This window comes from Mauremys mutica, unplaced genomic scaffold (assembly GCF_020497125.1).
Source record: "Mauremys mutica isolate MM-2020 ecotype Southern unplaced genomic scaffold, ASM2049712v1 Super-Scaffold_100099, whole genome shotgun sequence".
NCBI classification, from domain to species: Eukaryota; Metazoa; Chordata; order Testudines; family Geoemydidae; genus Mauremys; species Mauremys mutica.
The window spans coordinates 1,422,430-1,440,312 of record NW_025423266.1 but is presented as its reverse complement, the minus strand read 5'-3'; the positions used below and the strand labels follow the sequence as shown (position 1 = coordinate 1,440,312).

Sequence of the window (17,883 nt, the reverse complement as noted above, 5' to 3'; positions counted from 1 at the left end):
CCAGCGCTGGGAGCTCCCAGCGCTGTACGTTATTCCCCACAGGGAGGTGGAGTACGGACAGCGCTGGGAGAGCTTTCTCCCAGCGCTGGCGCACTTTGACTACACTTAGTGCTTCAAAGCGCTGCCGCGGCCGCGCTTTGAAGTGTAAGTGTAGCCAAAGCCTAGGATGGAAGAGTCCTATGCACCGCTACAGGCTGGGGACAGACTGGCTAAGTGGCAGTTCTGCAGAAAAGGAGCTGGGGATTACAGTGGACAAGAAGCTGGATATGAGTCAATAATGTGCCCTTGTTGCACAGGAAGGTTTTACAGCATGATTGGGCTAGCATTAGTGGGGAATGTTAGAAGCAGATCATGATGGAAGTGATTAGTCGTCCTTCTATTTTGGCACTGATGTGGCCACCTCTGGAGTACTGCATCCAGTCTCCCCTCACCCCCCCCCCCCCTCCCCCCCCCCCAACCCCCCCCCCCCCCCCCCCCCCCCCCCCTCGCTGCGGGCCCCCCCTACCCCCACGCTTTACAGAAAGGATGTGGACAAATTGGAGAGTGTTCAGCGGAGGACAACAAAAATTATTAGGAGACCTGGCATTTGATTTATGAAGAGAGGGTGAGGGAACTGGAGTTATTTAGTCTGCAGAAGAGAAGAGTGAGGTGGGGATTTGAGGGCAGCCTTCAACTACCTGAAGGGGGTTCCAAAGAGGATGGAGCTCGGCTGTTCTCAGTGGTGGCAGATGACAGAACAAGGATCAATGGTCTCAAGTTGCAGTGGGGGAGGTTTAGGTTGGATATTTGGAGAAACTTTTTAACTAGGAGGATGGTGAAGCACTGGAATGGGTTCCCTAGGGAGGTGGTGGAATCTCCATACCTTAGAGGTTTGTAAGACCCGGCTTGACAGAGCCCTGACTGGGATGATTTAGTTGGGGATTGGTCCTGCTTTGAGTAGGGGGTTGGACTAGATGACCTCCTGAGGTTTCTTTCAACCCTATTATTCTCTGATTCTAAGTAGCTGCAAGTGTCTCTTTGTGTTCACATCTGTAAAGACGCTAGGAATGGGCAACGGGATGGATCACTTCATGATTACGTGTTCTGTTAATTCCATCTAAATGCATCTGGCTTTGACACTCTTGGGAGATAGGACACTTGGCAGGATGGACCATTGGTCTGACTTAGTCTGGTTGTTCTTATGTTTTATGTACAGAAATGAGGCTCTTACAAAGCCGAAATTGGGGGAGGGGCTCTAAATTTATATCAGAGTTAGAGAGAAATATCTTCAAACACAGTGAGACTCGATGTACGGAAGAAATAACACGTGATCCCCCATCTCCTTCCCCAAAGCCTTAGGTGGGGATTAGCTGCCAACTGCTGCGGCTGCTGCTCTGAGGGGAGCGGTATAAGTTGTCTGCCTGTGGGTGCAGCCCACCAGCTGGTTCTGCTGGGGCAGATGGTGAGTTGCTGGGCAGGAATGGTGCATCAGCTGGAGTATGAAATATGAACAGGGATCTAAAGACTCTACACTGGCCTCCAGTGGGGGTTGAGGATGCTGAGGCAGTGGAATTTCAGCATCAGAGTCATCAAGATTCAAAGCTGCTTGGGGGTGGAGAGGAGGGGGATGACGCCACTGGATTTTTAGTGCATCCCTCTAACTACTCGGCCCATGACAGCCTGGCTTTGTCATTGCTCTGTGGTTCTCCTGTTGCTCATTCCCAGCTTCTGGAAAACAATGGCTGGGGACACCATTCCTGCCCATCCTGGCTGATAGCCATCGATGAACCTATCCTCTGTGCACTTCTCTAGTTCTTTTTTTGAACTCTGTTCTAGTCTTGGCTTTCACAACATCTTCTGGTAAAGGGTTCCCCAGGTTAACTGTGCGTTGTGCGAAGAAATACTTCGTTTCAAACCTGTAGCCTATTCATTTCATTTGGTGACTCCTCCTAGTTCTTGTGTTATAAGAAGGAGTAAATAACACTCCCTTCCTTGGTCCTTTGAAAGATGATATGTGAGCCCCCACCTCTCATGTCCAGGGAACAACAGGGATAAAACAACACGGCAAACAACAAGGTTCAAAGTCAATGCACCTGGGAGAATGTATCATGCTGTTTCATTCCTTACATTCCTGTCCCACTGCATGGCCATTTCCTTTCCCCTCCTTTCTCTGTAAAAGCTTTTGTGTTTTGCACAGAAACATTATTTCCACAGGAGACACCCAGGAGTGGGGGCTGCATTCCTGTGCCAAAACAGTCACTAGAAGGAGCAGACAAAGGCCTTTAAGATGAGGTGTCCATCACTGTCAAAATATCATCTCCCTCCTTCAGCTCACTGGCAGCCTGAATTTCTTCCTTATCCTACCAGAGTCTTGTCTGGACTCAGCGCTATCCAGCCCCTCTGTATGTAGTGGGCAAAACCCACAAACCTTGTCTTTAAAAACAAGCCGTCCCCTTCCTTCTTAGGGAAGATTTTTCTATGATTGAAGTTGAGCTTCAGTTCCCCTCTCCTAGGGGCAGGTTGGGTGTGGGGCCAGCTCCCAATGAGATCTGTTTTCAATCTTTGCCCCCTAACTCTGCCCCCAGCTGTCAGGAGGCTTCCAGCCCATCCACCCTGCTTACTAGCTCCACGGTCACGTGTAACCCCCTTTGCCAGCACACGTAGCCTGCAGGAAAGCTGCTCCCGCCAGCTGTGTTGGTGGTATAGTGGTGAGCATAGCTGCCTTCCAAACAGTTGACCTGGCTTCAATTCCCAGCCAAGGCAATAATGGCTTTTCTCTTTTGTTGGTTCCTTGTCTGGAAATTTCAGTCACGCTGTGTTTACAATCACATTATCAATAGAATGAGACAATAAATGTGTCAAAGCCCAGCAGGTCACACAGGAGGGAGGAATACAAGGGGCTGGAATGTGTCATCTGAGAAGACAGAACACTTGGAAACCTGCATCTCCCATCCCCTGGCTTCTGTGTGATGATTCCAAGCTGCGTGAGCTGTTTGTACCATGTTCCTGCATGATGGGGAAATAAAGTTTGGAGTCAGTTTTTGCTCCTATAGATTCCTTTGCTGTTACAATTATATTGATAAGAACAAAAGGGAAGCAAAAAACCAAAAAAACCACCCAAATTGCAATACAGTTAGGGAAAGAGAAGATCAGGGGTAAGCCAAACATTTCAAAATAAAAATTAATACTAAAATGGGAGCCGGGGGAGTGAGATCAGGTATGTGGAGATCCCCTTGATATTTGAAACCTACATCTACCCAGCCTTCTGAACACCTGTGAGGAGCAAGATGGAGTTGGGACATCTTCAATCATTGATTGTCTCTCTGTGTTCTCTGTCTCTTTCTTCTCCCCCCATTATTCTTCTCCAGTGTCTCTGCCTTTCTCTTCTTGCTCCCTGTCCCCCTGCCCTTTCCCAGGAACTCACAGTCTTCAGCATTCAGGAAAAGCCAGAGTTTCATAGATTCATAGACTCTAGGACGGGAAGGGACCTCGAGAGGTCATCGAGTCCAGTCCCCTGCCCTCATGGCAGGACCAAATACTGTCTAGACCATCCCTGATAGATATTTAAATATTTTACTGGCTGCAGCCACAAAGCGAGAAAAATTACACTTCTGGTTCAGAGGCAGTGCACACACGTAAGAATCAATGGGCTTTTAATTCCTTAGGTTCTGCCACCATATGCTGCTTCCATTTCATTTCAATCTTTCCCCAAGATTTCTCATTGTGCACAGCAACATTACACCCTTGGGAGAGAGTGGACCAGAGACTGAATTAATTTAACCTACAAAAACCAAACAAATAGAAATGTAGATCAGAAATGTACTCTCCAGGTTCCTCCAGCCCAGGGGTTGGCAACCTTTCAGAAGTGGTGTGCCAAGTCTTCATTTATTCACTCTAATTTAAGGTTTCAGGTGCCAGTAATACATTTTAATGTTTTTTAGAAGGTCTCTCTCTACAAGTCTATATATTATATAACTAAATTAGTGTATTGTAAAATAAACAAGGTTTTCAAAATGTTTAAGAAGTTTCATTTAAAATTAAATTAAAATGTTGCTCTTACACCGCTGGCCCGCTCAGCCTGCTGCTGGTCTGGGGTTCTGTTCACCTAGGCCGGCAGTGGGCTGAGTGGGGCCTGCGGCCGGGACCCCAGCTGGGAAGGGTCTGGCAGCCAGAACCCCAGACCGGCAGTGGCTCAGCCCACTGCCGCTCAGGGGTTCCATCCTCCAGCTCCTGCCAGCCGGAATCCCGGCTGCCGACCCGCTCAGCCCGCTGTCAGTCTGGGGTCCCGGCCCTGCCCACGTACAGTGGGTACCTACCTTCTCCCTGGTTCTGGCCATTCTCTTCCTCTCTCTGCACTGAGCTGAGGGTGAGAGTGGACCGAGCACAGGGCTGGGGGTGAAGGGTCTGGCCAGGGGCTAGAATGAGGGAGGGGGCTCAGGGTTGGGGCAGGAGGTTTGGGTGTGAGGGCACTTACCTGGGGAGCTCCCATTTGCGTGAGGGGTGCAGGTGGGAATGTGCGGAGGGGTGCAGGAGCTCCCGTTTGGTGCTTAGAGTGGGGGGTGGGGATGTGCGGGGTGCATGGGATATGGGGAGGCTGGGGATGTGGGGATGCAAGAGTCAGGGCTGGGGGCATGAGAGGGGGTGCAGGTGTCAGAGTAGGGGGGCTGGGTATGTGTGGGGGTGCCAGAGTCAGGGCTGGGGGCGTGGGGGGGGGTGGAGGGGTGAAGGAGTTAACAAAGGGCTGGGTGGTACAGGGCTCAGGGCAGGGGCCTGGGGGGGGTGGAGGGGGTCAGGGCTCCGGGCAGAGGGCTGGGTGACGGCCCCCCCGAACCCCCATCCCCCCGCTCCTTGTCCCGACTACCCCCTCCTGGGACCCCACTCCCTATCTAAGCCTCCCTGCCCCGTATCCCCTGACTGCCCCCCTAGGACCCTACCTGTCCCCTGACTGCCCCAACCCTTATCCACACCCCCGCACCCAGACAGAACACCCCAGACTCCCATGCCTATCTAACCGCTCCCTGTCCCCTGACAGGACCCCCCGAACTCTGGACCCATAAAACCCCCCAGCTCTCTGCCTGCCCCAACCTCTCCACACCCCTACCTCCTGACAGCCCCCCCAGAACTCCCGACTCATCCAACCCCCCCAGCTCCTTGTTCTCTGCCCCCCCCAACACCCCTCCACCCTAACTGTGCCCCCAGGACCCTGTTCCCTGACTACCCTGTCTCCTATCCACCCCCCACCCGCTAACAGACCCCGGGACTCCCATGCCCCATCCACCCCCCCGCTCCCTGACTACCCCCTCCAGAGACCCCCACCCAACCACCCCCCCAGGATCCCACTCCCAATCCAACCCACCCTGCTCCCTGTCCCCTGATTGCCCCCCGCTTATCCCAACCTCCCCCAGCCCCGGACCCCTTACCATGAGGCTTCCTGCTCATTCGGAGCCCTGCCCACACGCGCGCAGCCCCGCCCCGCCCCTCCAAGTGCTGCACGCAAGACAGCAGGGCACTGGATGAGCGGGAAGCGTCTTTCACTCCCCGCAGAGCCAAACGCTGCCCCGTGGGAGTGCGGAGCCCTGGCCCCCAGAGCGCTGTGCGCACGGTGGCAGGGCTCCGGGGGAAGGCGGGGGAGGGGCCAGTGGGTTCCCGCGCCGGCAGGATTTTTAATGGCACACTGGAGTCCCGGCAGGCCCCAGCGTGCCATTAAAAATTGGCTCGCGTGCCATCTTTGGCACACGTGCCATAGGTTGCCGACCCCTGCTGCAGCCCAACCTTCTGCTGATGCACCTCAACGCACGGCTATAAAGAGTTTGAAGCTTTCATTGCTTAAGTTCCAGGACCCTGAGGGATTTCAGCTCCCCTTTGTCCAGAGGAAACCTTCACCCCACTAACAACCAGGTTCTTGTCCATGGATCACTGTAGGGGGCTGGGTCCCTCGGTGTCTAGTCTCTCTATCTAGGACAAGCCAGGGCGCCTCTACAGAAATCCATGGCACACCCACATCTTGAACACTGTGTGCAGATGTGGTCACCCCACCTGATAAAAGAAATATTGTAATTGGAAAAGGTTCAGAAAAGGGCAACAAAAATGATTAGGGGTCTGGAGCAGCTTTCATATGACGAGTGATTAATAAGACTGAGACTTTTCAGCTTGGAAAAGAGATGATAGAGGTCTATAAAGCAATGACTGGGTTGGAGAAAGTAAACAAGGAAGTGTTACTTACTCCTCTAGACACAAGAACTAGGGGTCACCAAACGAAGAGGCAGCAGGTTTAAACCAAACAAAAGGAAATATTTCTTCACATAACACACAGTCAACTTGTGGAACCCTGGGGCACCTAGGATGGGCCACTGTAAGAAGACAGGATACTAGGCTAGATGGACCGTTGATCTGACCCAGTGTGGCCATTCTTATGTTGTGTGCTTGTGAACTGGGGTGTATGAGCACCCAGGGCCCTCTGTGGAGCTGCCCTTCTCCTTCTATGCTCTCATGTTTCGTTGACTCCAGCCTTTTCTTCTATTCATCATCAGCATCATTGTAAACAAGCTGCCCTCACCTCCTGTCCCCTCTGAGAACCAGTGTCCCGTGTAAATCACTGACCTCTCTCAGCACTGACTGCCCCTCCATGGCCTTGTCCCTCCCTCTGTGCTGATGGGACCCTTCTCTCCAGTCCTTCCTCATCAAGCAGCTCAGTGGATGGGAATCTTAGCGTCACCCTGGGGCTTTAGGAGCAGAAACCCCCTCAGAGCTTCCATGCAATTGGCACTTTGCCATCACTGCTCAGGACTGACACTTGTGCAGGGAGACTGGCGGGGCCACATGCCAGCTGGGCATGAGCAAAGCAGCAGAGGTGAAAGGCAAACGTGGGGAGCGAACCCAGGGCCTTATACGTGCAAAGCAGGCACTGTACCACTGAGCCACATCCCCAAACAGGCCTTCTTTGCTGACTGTTACGCTCAGAGCCGGCCTCTTTCCAAGGCATCCAGTGGCTTATAAGCTTCATGGGAAACCCTTTCCCCCCAGTCATGCTCTCGTGCAGGTTGCTGGTTCTTAGGGGTCACTTTGCAGCAGGGCCAGATTTGATGTGTGGGGCGGAGAGAGTGTGCGCGCCCTGGACTCAAGGTAAGCTCAAAAAAAAAAAAGGCAAGGGAAAAACTGCTGGCTGGGAGCTAAATATGCAGGACAATGGGTTGGGATTCTTCTACGCTCAGATTTGTTATGTAGCTGGCAGTCTCCCAAATGATGGTCTGTTCCTTCCCTGAAAATGCCGGCTAAGCCTCTCCTTTTCAATTTAAAGCTCCATGAAAGGGAAAAAATAATGAGGAAGAAAGCATAGAAGCTATGGATGTAGTTCAGAAAGGACCTGGAGAGATAAAAGACCAAAGGAAGGAAAGTATCAACATTTCTGCCTGGTTTTAAACCAGGGATCTTTTGCAAGTTAGGCAAATGTGATAACCACTACACTACAGAAACCAGCTGCTGTCAATTTGGGGCCCTTTTCTAAGGCTTTCTCAGTAGCTGCTACACCAGCTGATTTGCCTTTGAAGAACAGGGAAACAAAGGGCACCAAGAACTTATGTTTTTTGGATGAGCCAAGAAAAGGGAGTAGCATTGTCTCCCTTGGGTAGCCCCTGTTCAATTCCAGGTCAGAAAGCAAAACTCTTCTGCAAAAATATCCAAAAAATATTGTGTTTCACTTCACTTCATAAGTACAGTTGTGTGGCAATGAAATGATGACTCTAAAGTTTCATAAAAGCAAAGAACATTAAACAAAATAGTGTGGGAAATACGGATGTATCTGAGGAAAGGGCTTGGAATGAAGGAAGGCAAAAAATTGATGGGTCGAGAGAACAGGCCCTGTTTCCCTCTGGTTTGGAGCTTCTCTCACAACTACTGGAATAGCAAAGCTAAGCAAATGGGGTTCTATTATTGCACAGGAGATTGAAGTGAGGCTATTTTCTCCAGATAGAATTAAATGGTCATGTCAGGAGTGGGATTTGAAACCACATCTCAATGCAGAGACCAGAACACCCAAGAGATAGGGAAAAAAGAGTCTTAAAACTGGCTCTTTAGACCAGTCCACCATCCTCCTGCTACAAAAAACATGACTTATCAACTCTAGTTTTCATTAATAATTGATTAACTCTTTAGGGAGGTCGAGATGGCACATCTCTTTCAACTCCTAGAGACCTTCTACAGCTGAATTTTAGACACACTCACCCGGACCTAAAGTTACATGTTTTCTGGAGCGCCATGAGTTCTGTGGTGTTGTAATCTCCCTGCTCGTGTTTTAAGTGAACGAAAGATTGGTGCTGGCAGTCTGAGAAAGTAATGGTGAACCTCAAAATCCTGCCCTGGGGGCCAGACAGTTAAGCAACCAGCACCCACAACCTCTACTATGATAGCATCCTGTCTAGGAACAACTCACTGTTCAATATCTGGGGTGTGAAATCCCCATCTCTTTGTTGTTCTATCACTGTAGTCCCCATTTTCCTATTGCTTGTCTGTATAATCTCTGTCTGGTGCTGTGATTCTTTCTGTCTGCTGTATAATTAATTTGTTGAGTGCAAACCAATTAAGGCGGTGGGGTATAATTGGTTAGATAATCATGTTACACTATGTTAGGATTGGTTAGTTACATTTCAGTAAAATGATTGGTTAAGGTCTAGCTAAGCAGAACTCCAGTTTTACTATATAGTCTGCAGTCAATCAGGAAGTAAGGAGGGGAATGGGAATGGGAATGGGGAATTGGAATTATGTTTTGCTAAGGGGGGGAATAGGAACAGGGAAGGGGAACAGGGACACAGGCAAGTCTTTGTGGTGTCAGAGCTGGGAAGGGGGACACTAAGGAAGGAAATTGGAATCATTGCTTGCTGGAAGTTCACCCCAATAAACATTGAATTGTTTGCACCTTTGAGCTTCGTGCATTGCTGCTCTCTGGTCATGCGAGAAGGACCAGGGAATGGGAGGGTGATGGGATAAACCCTCTAACAAGTACGTCTTTCAGGGTGTGAAAAACCCCAGAACCAGTATAATTAAGCTGACCTAAGCCATGGTTAGATAGTGCTAAATGAAAGGAAAAATTGTTCTGTCAATGTAGCTATTACAGGGATGGAAAACTCCTCCCCTCACTGTAGCAACTGTCTTCTCCACAGTGCTACAGCAGTATTTTAAGTATAGACAGCCTCAGAGCAAGACCAGATTTGGCTCTGTGGATACTCAGGCACTAAGACAACAGTAATGACAATATACTAATGCAGCTGCGTGGAGAGACCCCAGTCAATTTCTAGTCCATTGCATTAATGAGGGGTAGTTGATTATTTTATCAAGAGCCAAATTTCTTGGTCAAGGTCTAGTCAATGTCTAGACATCAGAGAAAATAATAAATATATAGAAAGATTTTGCAGTCACTATGGGCATAACTATGACGATTGTTTCGTGTTTCACTCTATATATTTGGCACCACTGCCTTTCCCTTTAGTCTTGTAGTTTACCAAGGGTAAAACTAAATATCTCTTCAGATACCAGGGAGTGTTTATGTTCATTCCTGCTAGCTACACAGGGGTTTGATGTAGCTGCTTTCAATCCTCCAGCTCTGCCGGGACAAGTAATATTTCAGGCTGTTACTGAACTGAAGGAGGGAGATCATTTCTTGACAGGTTACACCTCCTCTTAAAAGTGTTTGTCTGGCTGGCAGCCCTGGTTCCCAGGTCTCTCCTGAGGGAAGAAAGTTTCTGTGCAAAATACTAAAACTTTTAACAGAGAGGAGGGAAAGGCGATGGCCACATGATGGGGCCAGTATGTACCACAACACGGTTCTTTTATGTGGGATGACTCTGAACACTGACTGATCTCCACTCCCTTGGATTTGAAGAGATGTTTAGTTTTGCACTTGGGAACCTATAAGGCTGAAGCAATTTTATGGATGGTGACACTACGATTGAAGGGTTATTTAATGTTGTAGAAATTGTTAAAAACACTTAGCTTAAACTGGAACTGCCTGTTATTAAAGGCTGGTTTCCCCACATCAGTTCCATAAGCTCTGATAGAAACACCCTGGGTTCTCTCCTGCCTTGGTGGGAACTGGAGGGAATCATCCCCTGTTGCCCTTGGCTCCAGGCTGGTTTTTCTGGGGAGCGAATGTGGAATTGATTTGTTTGCTGTTGAGAAGGGAGCCAGGCCAGTTCTCAGGGAACGAGAACTCCCAGCATCTTCCCAGCCCAGCCCAGGCTGCTGCCCTGTCCCAGCCTCTGTTCCCCTGGGGGCCCTGCGTGTTTGACTCTAGAGCAGGCCTGGAGCAGCAGCTGAGGCAGAGGACAGCCTGGGCCGGGCAGATGCTAGGAGCAGAGCACCAGAGGCCTCTACTGGCTCCCTCCTCAGCAGCAAACAATCAGTCCCCAACCGCACCTCGGGACAGCAGCCTGGCGCCAAGGGCAGTGCCCAGTGGGGGTTTCTCTTTGTTTTCTTCCGGGGGTGAGCAGGGACCTGGGGGTGTTTCTAGCAGGGCAGTTGGAACTGAATTGGGGAACCAGCTTTTAATAACAGGCAGCTCAAGTTCAGACTAATTTTGTTACAATTTTCTTTATAATGTAAAATAATTCAAAAGTAAACAGGCAGGAATTATTGTAACTCTTTTCTCCCGTTCATAGAAAGAAACGGCTTTTTGGCTTTTCATGATACGGGAGTCAGGTTCATTCACTGTTCAGAAGCAACATGCTCAGAAGCCTGTTGTGTTTCATTTCTTAGGCTCCGCTGCCATCGTGTCGCCATTTCCTTCCCCTCCTTTCTGTCCAAAGCGCAGAGCCCAGTCCCTCCAGGGAGAGAAGGACGTCTTTCTTCTTTTCTTCCTCAACAGCCCCCTTCCTTGGAGAGCTCCTTGTTGGGGTCTGGGTGGGGAACAGTCATTTCTGAGGATTAATTTCACACCATATTTGGTGTTGATATATAGATTTTACAGCCAGACTAGATCACTATGTACCTCTGCTCTGACCTGATTCAGAACAGAGTCCAGACAATTTTACCCAGTGACTCCTACAACCACCCCAAGATCTTCTGGCTGAACGGGGAGGGTTCATTCAGAAAGTCATCGTGTTTGGATGTGAAGGTGGGAAATGATGGGGAAATTGGCCCCTCTTTCAAGTTTCAATGTTGTAACTTCTACATCTAGACCTGGGTGGCCAAACTAAGCCTGAGAAGGAGCCAGAATTTCCCAGTGTAACTGCCAAACGTGCACCTTTGTATGCAACTACTGAGTCAGTTGTGAACCTTCCCATCATTATCATTATCCCTTCGAAATGATGATGGTGATGTACACTTGGCTCGATATCCCAGTGTGCCCTGGACATCTACAGGCTGCATTAGCCAATCCAACCATTCGGCACTTGCATATGGGCACCTCTGTATTGTGTCTGAGTCTTGTACAGCTATGAAAGGCTGGTAGATGCCGATATTTTCCCGTCTTTTTAACCAGCACTAATACCAGGCCAGGCCAGGGCTGGGAAGAGAGAGAGAGCAGCAGGTTTCCCCTATTGTGTCCATCTGTCTTTTTCTTGACTAGCTTCACCTCTGCACCAACTTGTACTTTTCTTGCGTGAGCCTGGCTAGCTCAGTTGGCAGAGCATCAGACTTTTAATCTGAGGGTCCAGGGTTCAAGTCCCTGGTCAGGTGATAAACTTCTCACTACGATTGTAAGAATCTGACTTTCTGGAGTCTTCTTTGGTGTTACTCTTTCTCTTCAGGATTTTGCCTTTCCTAAGAAGGGCCTTTGTGTGGGGGGGATTGAAGGGGCAACTTCCTGACAGCCCCTCTGTCCTCACAGGCTGGAGGAATAAAGTCCTCTGGGCATAGAGCATGTTCCTCCTCTGCACACACACACACACATACATTCCCTCGAGGAGGCTCTTACCTTCTAAACAGGGACGGCTGTTTTCTAGTAAACTCACTAAAAGGGAAGGAGAAAAATCGAAAGAGGTTCCTCTGGAAGCTCACGTATGTGAACCCGAATAATCTCTCAGTCCTCAAAGAGAGACCTCGAGAAGGAGACTTGCTGAATCAAAGCCACAGGAGTCTCTGAGGTTTCCCTGGCCCCTCGCCCCCGTCCTGCCTGCCTGATGTCAGCATCTCTCTGTGAGGTCACCACCTCCCCACCACCTTTGACCAATAGTCTGAGGTCCTGCAAAAGGCCTTTGTGATGTCACTGCCACACCCCTCCCTTCCTGTGCCAATGTCCTGCCCCAGCCAGGCACTTTGGAGGTTTGAGCTACTCCCTGTGGATCACCCCACTCAAGGAGCATTCGTTCTAGGCAGCAAGCCGGCTAGACAGGAAAACATCAGACGCTGCTCCCAATGCTGCACTCAGTTTTTCAGAAATTAGTCGACTTTATGGCCAGAAGAGACCATTAGAGCATCTAATCTGACCCCCTGCATATCACAGGCCTCCTGTATGACACAATAGCTACTTTTGGGGTAAACACATTCCAGAAAGGCATCTAGTCTTCATTAAATGACATCAGGAGATGGCGAACCCACCACTTTCCTTGGTAGCTTTTTCCTGTGGTGAATCATCCTGACTGTTGAATATTTGTGTCTTATCTGTAATATGAATTTGTCTCTTTTCACCTTCCAGCCATTGGGTCTTGTTAGGCCTTTCTCTGCTCGATTAAAGAGCCCTTTAACACCCAATCTTTTCTCTCCATTAAGGCCCTTCAACACTTCAATGAAGTCACCTTTCAATCTTCTTTTGAAGTGGTGGCAGCCCTCCAATAGGTCAGCTAGTAGAGCAGAGGACTGGAGCCAGGGCCTCTGCTGGGCCCGCTCTCCGTGGCAGGCAGGTGGGTGGCTGCATCAGGGGCTGCAGCCCAGCTCAGAAAAGGAGGGGGCCGGACAAAGCTGGAACCTGATTTCAAGAACACTTCAGTGATGCCCGAGAGTCCTAGCCGGGGCCAGTCCCAGGAATCCAGGCCAGCCAAGAGACAAGGGACTAGCTTGTCTTGTGGCCCAACTACTGCTGGAGAAACAGAGAAGCTGCATTTTGCTTCTCTCTCTCCCCACCAGAACCTGGGCCAATACAAGAACGACCTCCCCTGCCTTGGCTCACCTCAGTTTCTTGTCATTGCAGAAAGTCAGCTGTTGTCATCCACTCTGGCCACTTGATGCCTTTTCTTACCTGCCAAGTGAGGGCGGGTGAGTGCACAGGCAGCCAGCGCTGTTTCAAGCTGTTCCCCCGGATCAGGTGAGCTGCAGCTCAGCGAACCCGAGGGTCTGAGGGGAGCTACTTTGCAGCAGAGGGAGACCAAGCAGCAGGTCCAATGCCGGGGGCTGGCAGATAGAATCTCAATGGAGTGTGTTGGTCGAGATCCCGGCTCCTGCTCCTTTGCAAGGTGTGCGTTTGCTCCGGGTTTTAGCCCGCTAACGCAGCATAGGCTTGCTTTGCCCTGGTTTGCTGTATGAGTTCACAGTGAGAGATTGCTAGTCACAGCTCAGGGGGTGGGTTTGTGCACATTAGGAGTGTAAAGGGAACCGTCTTTGAACAGAATTGTGTGTTAAGGGGTCTTGCTTTGACTTCTTCCACTGGAGTCATTTCGGGGAAGTGAGCCTCACTTAGAGTTACCTCCTTAGGGTGTTCGTGGCGTGGCTGGGAGCTCGTCACGGTGAGGTTGAAAGCGGTGGGGGCAGAGATGCACGTGTGTCACACAGTCTTGGCATTGGTTCTTGGCTCTCTGTGAGCTAAGATCAAGCATAGTAGCTGGTCTTATCAGTTTAATATCTGATATGTCCTTTATTTGAGGATTGTATATTAAATTGATTTTTGAAACAGAGGGCTGGACTAGGAGCTTGCTCTGTCCACTCCATGCATCAACCTGGTATTGCATTGTCTCCAGGCCTGGTGCACCTCCTTTTGGGGAGAATGTTCTGGTTAGAAAAGCAGAAAGAGTTTTACTGTGGTAATACTTCCTGAAAGTGGATTTATTTATTTTCCCCCCAAGTCATTGAAATGTCCAGAGTTTTGGTTTCTTGATGAGAAAATATTGTTATGATTTCTTGGGAGCATTTTGTGAGTTGATAAAGGTGAGGTTCTTTGTTGCCCCAGCTGAAAAATAAGAAGATATATTGGAAGTGGAAAGATTCAGAAAAAAGGGCAACAAGAATGATGAGGGGCTATGGAACAGCTTCTGTAGCAGAAGAGAGCCATGAGATTGGGACTTTTCAGCTGGGAAAAAGAGACAACAAAAGGGGGATACAATGGAGGTCTATAAAATCATGACTGGTGTGGAGAAAGTAAAGAAGGACGTGTTGGTTCTTCCTTCTCATAACACAAGAGCTAGGGGTCACCAAATTAAATTAACAGGCAGCAGGTTTAAAACAAAGAAAAGGAAGTATTTCTTCACACAACCCACAGTCAATCTGTGGAACTCTTTGCCAGAGAATGTTGTGAAGGCCAAGACTGGAACAGGGCTCAAAAAATAAAAACAAAAAACAACCACCGCCAACAAAAAAACTAATTGTTTCCTGTGTTGGACCAACTGCCAGTGGGAAGAGCAAACACAGCAAAGGCTACAAGCAGGTGAAAAGAGAGGAAAAAACTCAGGCAGCTCCCCTGGAGACCAGACAGAGCACCCGGAATAAAGTATGCTAGAGCAACCTACAGAAGAGAGCAGTCCTAAAAAACAAAAAAAATGGGGGGGGGGGCATGTCAAATAACCACAACCCCAGAGAAAAAGAAAACTTCAGCAATGAGAAAGAAAGAACGGTAGAGCGCTCTAAAGGCCAAACCCCCAGCAGTTTATCTTTCCTTCACCAAGTACCAGGGGAGAGCGCAAACGCAGTCCCCCACTACCACAAATTCTGCAGTTGAGTTTCCTACATTTGGGGAAATCACAGAGATCAACACACCCGCAGTGCAATGGATAAGCCTCACCCTGGGAAAACCACCTTGGTGATCATGGGATCTCCCCTGCCAGGTAAGTTTAAGCTCCTACTGCCCAGCCGTCACCCGCCCTCGCTCACCCCACACTCTCAGCCCAGGGTGGGGGACACCAGGCCCACGCCCGCCGGCCCCACCCACACCAGCCCCCACTGTCAGGATCTGCCCCCACGTGGCCCCACTCTTCTCCACGCCGAGTCCCAGGTGCCAAACTCAGGCCCTGCTTGGCAGCCCGCTGCCTCTCCCACGATGCTCTGCTCGCACACATGCTCCCGCGGCTCTGGCCCTCCAGTCGGGCCCCTCCCCCTGCCTGCCCGGCCCTGCGCACTCCCCTGGCCAGCCCGGGCTCTTCGGCGCTGAGAGCCGGCCGCCAGCCCCACCAGGGGCCCTTGCCAAAGTGCCGCCCGGTCCCCGCCGGGGCCTCTGCTGGGCCCGCTCTCCACGGCGGGTGCGTCAGGGGCTGCAGCCCAGCTCAGAAAAGGAGGGGGCCCGACAATGCTGGAACCTGATTTCTAGAACACTTCAGTGATGCCCTAGAGTTGTGGGATAGCTCCCGGAGGCCAATACCATCAAATACCAGCCACACTAACCCTAATCCGAAATGGCCATAGTGATTTGAGCGCTACTCCCCTCATCGGGGAGGAGTACAGATATCGATATTAAGAGCCCTTTATATCGAAATAAAGGGCTTCGTTGTGTGGATGGCTGCAGTGTTAACTCAGTTTAATGCTGCTAAATTCAAAATAAACTCGTAGTGTAGACCAGACCTTAGTGTTCAAACATCTCCTATCTTCTTTGGTGAAAATAAGATCTGAGTTTCTGTCAAATACACAGTACAGAAGTAGCTGAGTGCAAAACCTTCAGCCAGGCATGTTTTGCTCCCTTCCTGCCTCCGCCCAAGCGGCAAGGCAGAAGCGGACGAGACAGGCCGGCTCGAAGACGCCTCCCTCCCGCTTCCCTGTTGGCTGCGCAGAGCTCTTGGCCTGCTCGTGTCTCGTCAGGGAAGTGCGGCCATGCGGCCCAAGCCTGAGTCAAATCCGCAGCCTGGCCAAGCACCATCGCACACCGGCACGGAGCCTGCAGCCCATCATCAAGGTCAAGAGCAATGTAAGCACCTGTCAGCGGTGCCACCTGGCACATCCCTGCCCCTCTCTAGAGCCCCAGGGGGCAGCACTTGCAGCGTCCGGTCCTGGGGGAGGCCTCAGATCCCTGTTGCAGGGGGTCCCATTGTTATGCTTATAAGAAGCACGAAGAATCTTTTTCAGGGTGCTGGCCCCTTCCGCAAACGCCACTGGAGTCCAGAGCCCCTACACCCCCACCGCAGGGGCCAGCTCCCGCCCCAGGCTAGTGCCCCAGCCCCATGGTGCCCGCAGCCTCCCTCCCAGCCCCAGAGTGGGCGGCATGGCCCCAGCCACCCTAGCCCCGGAGCACCGAGAGGGCAGGTTACGCGGCCCCGACTCGACCTGCCATTGACTCACGTAGCTCTGCGCTCCGTCAGCTGGGCTGAAGGCAAGAGGCCAGCCTGTGAGTGGTGAGGGCCTCCTGTCCCGGCCTGAGGCAGCAGTGGACCGCTCACAATGACGTCCTTTTTGTGTGCAACTGCTGCAAAAACCTCCCAGACAGAGAAGCAACAGGCCAAAATGCTACTATACAGCTGCCAAAGTAGCTCAGTTGGGAGAGCATTAGACTGAAGATCTAAAGGTCCCTGGTTCAATCCTAGGCTTTGGCAGGCCCTTTCATCCCTGTTTGTGCAGGGTTGGCTTGTTTTCTGGGAGGGCAGCAGCACCTTCATCTGATTTTGAGCTCCTCAGCAGGATAACAGAGAGTATGGGTGTCAAGGTTTCCTCCCCCACTCTGAAGTTTAGGTTACAGATGTGGGGACCTGCATGGACCCTTCTAAGCTTAATTCCTAGCTGAGATCTGGTAACACTGCCACCAGCCAGAGATCAGTGTCTGGCACACTTTCTGTTTCCCCAAAACCTTTCCTGGGGAACACAGATCCAAACTCCTTGGATCTTAAAACAAGGAGAAATTAACCATCCCCCCTCCTTTTTCCCCCACCAATCCTTGGTGAGTTCAGACCCAATCCCCTTGGGTCTTAAAACAAGGAAAAATCAATCAGGTTCTTAAAAAGAAAGCTTTTAATTAAAGAAAGAAAAGGTAAAAATTATCTCTGTAAAATCAGGATGGAAAATACTTTACAGGGTACTCAGATTCAGAGGGACCCCCCCCACAGCCTTAGATTCAAAGTTACAGCAAACAAAGGTAAAAATCCTTCCAGCAAAAGAAACATTCACAAGCTGAGAAAACAAACATAAGACTAATCCGCCTTGCCTGGCTATTACTTACAATTTTGAAACATGAAGGACTGATTCAGAAAGATTTGGAAAGCCTGGATGTACGTCTGGTCCCTCTTAGTCCCAAGAGCGAACAACAACAACAACAAAGAGCACAAAACAAAGACTTCCCTCCACCAAGATTTGAAAGTATCTTGTCCCCCTATTGGTCCTCTGGTCAGGTGTCAGCCAGGTTTACTGAGCTTCTTAACCCTTTACAGGTAAAAGAGACATTAACCCTTAACTATCTTTTTATGACAATGGGCTTCTCCCCCTAGTTGGCCTACCTGACCTATAACAATGAGAGATGGGAGCTGTCTTTCCCACATGACTTATTTGTCGACCCAAAATGGCGGGAACAGCGTGAGGCAGGACGGCCCTCGGAGATGGTGCCAGAGGGGGCAGGGACTTGGGAGGAAAGCGTCTCTGCAAAGCTGAGTGACGACAGTGCTGGGGAAGGGGCATCTGGCACGTGGAATGTGGCAGGGAGTCAGAGGCCCAAGAGGAGACACTTGATGTTAAGGTGTGAAAGGAAAGATCCATGGTAGGAACTGGCTCCCTTCCTCTGGACCACACGGTGTTTGGTGTTGGGGCGGATTTTAATTGTGTCAGCCAGCCTGAGAACCGCTGGTCCCGTTTTCTCGA

The 17,883-nt window shown here is 50.4% G+C and overlaps 4 non-coding genes across 4 annotated transcripts; 3 read left to right on the top strand and 1 right to left on the bottom strand.

Moving 5' to 3' along the window:
- The first annotated feature begins 11,573 nt into the window (after window positions 1–11,573).
- On the top strand, window positions 11,574–11,646 carry TRNAK-UUU. The gene has a single exon. It is a non-coding gene; the product is annotated as a tRNA-Lys (tRNA).
- Window positions 11,647–13,681: 2,035 nt separating this feature from the next.
- Window positions 13,682–13,875, top strand: LOC123358886. The gene has a single exon (XR_006575790.1). It is a non-coding gene; the product is annotated as a U2 spliceosomal RNA (small nuclear RNA).
- Window positions 13,876–14,783: 908 nt separating this feature from the next.
- LOC123358881 lies at window positions 14,784–14,947 on the bottom strand. Its single transcript, XR_006575786.1, has one exon. It is a non-coding gene; the product is annotated as a U1 spliceosomal RNA (small nuclear RNA).
- A 1,611-nt stretch (window positions 14,948–16,558) lies between these two features.
- On the top strand, window positions 16,559–16,631 carry TRNAF-GAA. Its single transcript has one exon. It is a non-coding gene; the product is annotated as a tRNA-Phe (tRNA).
- Window positions 16,632–17,883: the final 1,252 nt, after the last annotated feature.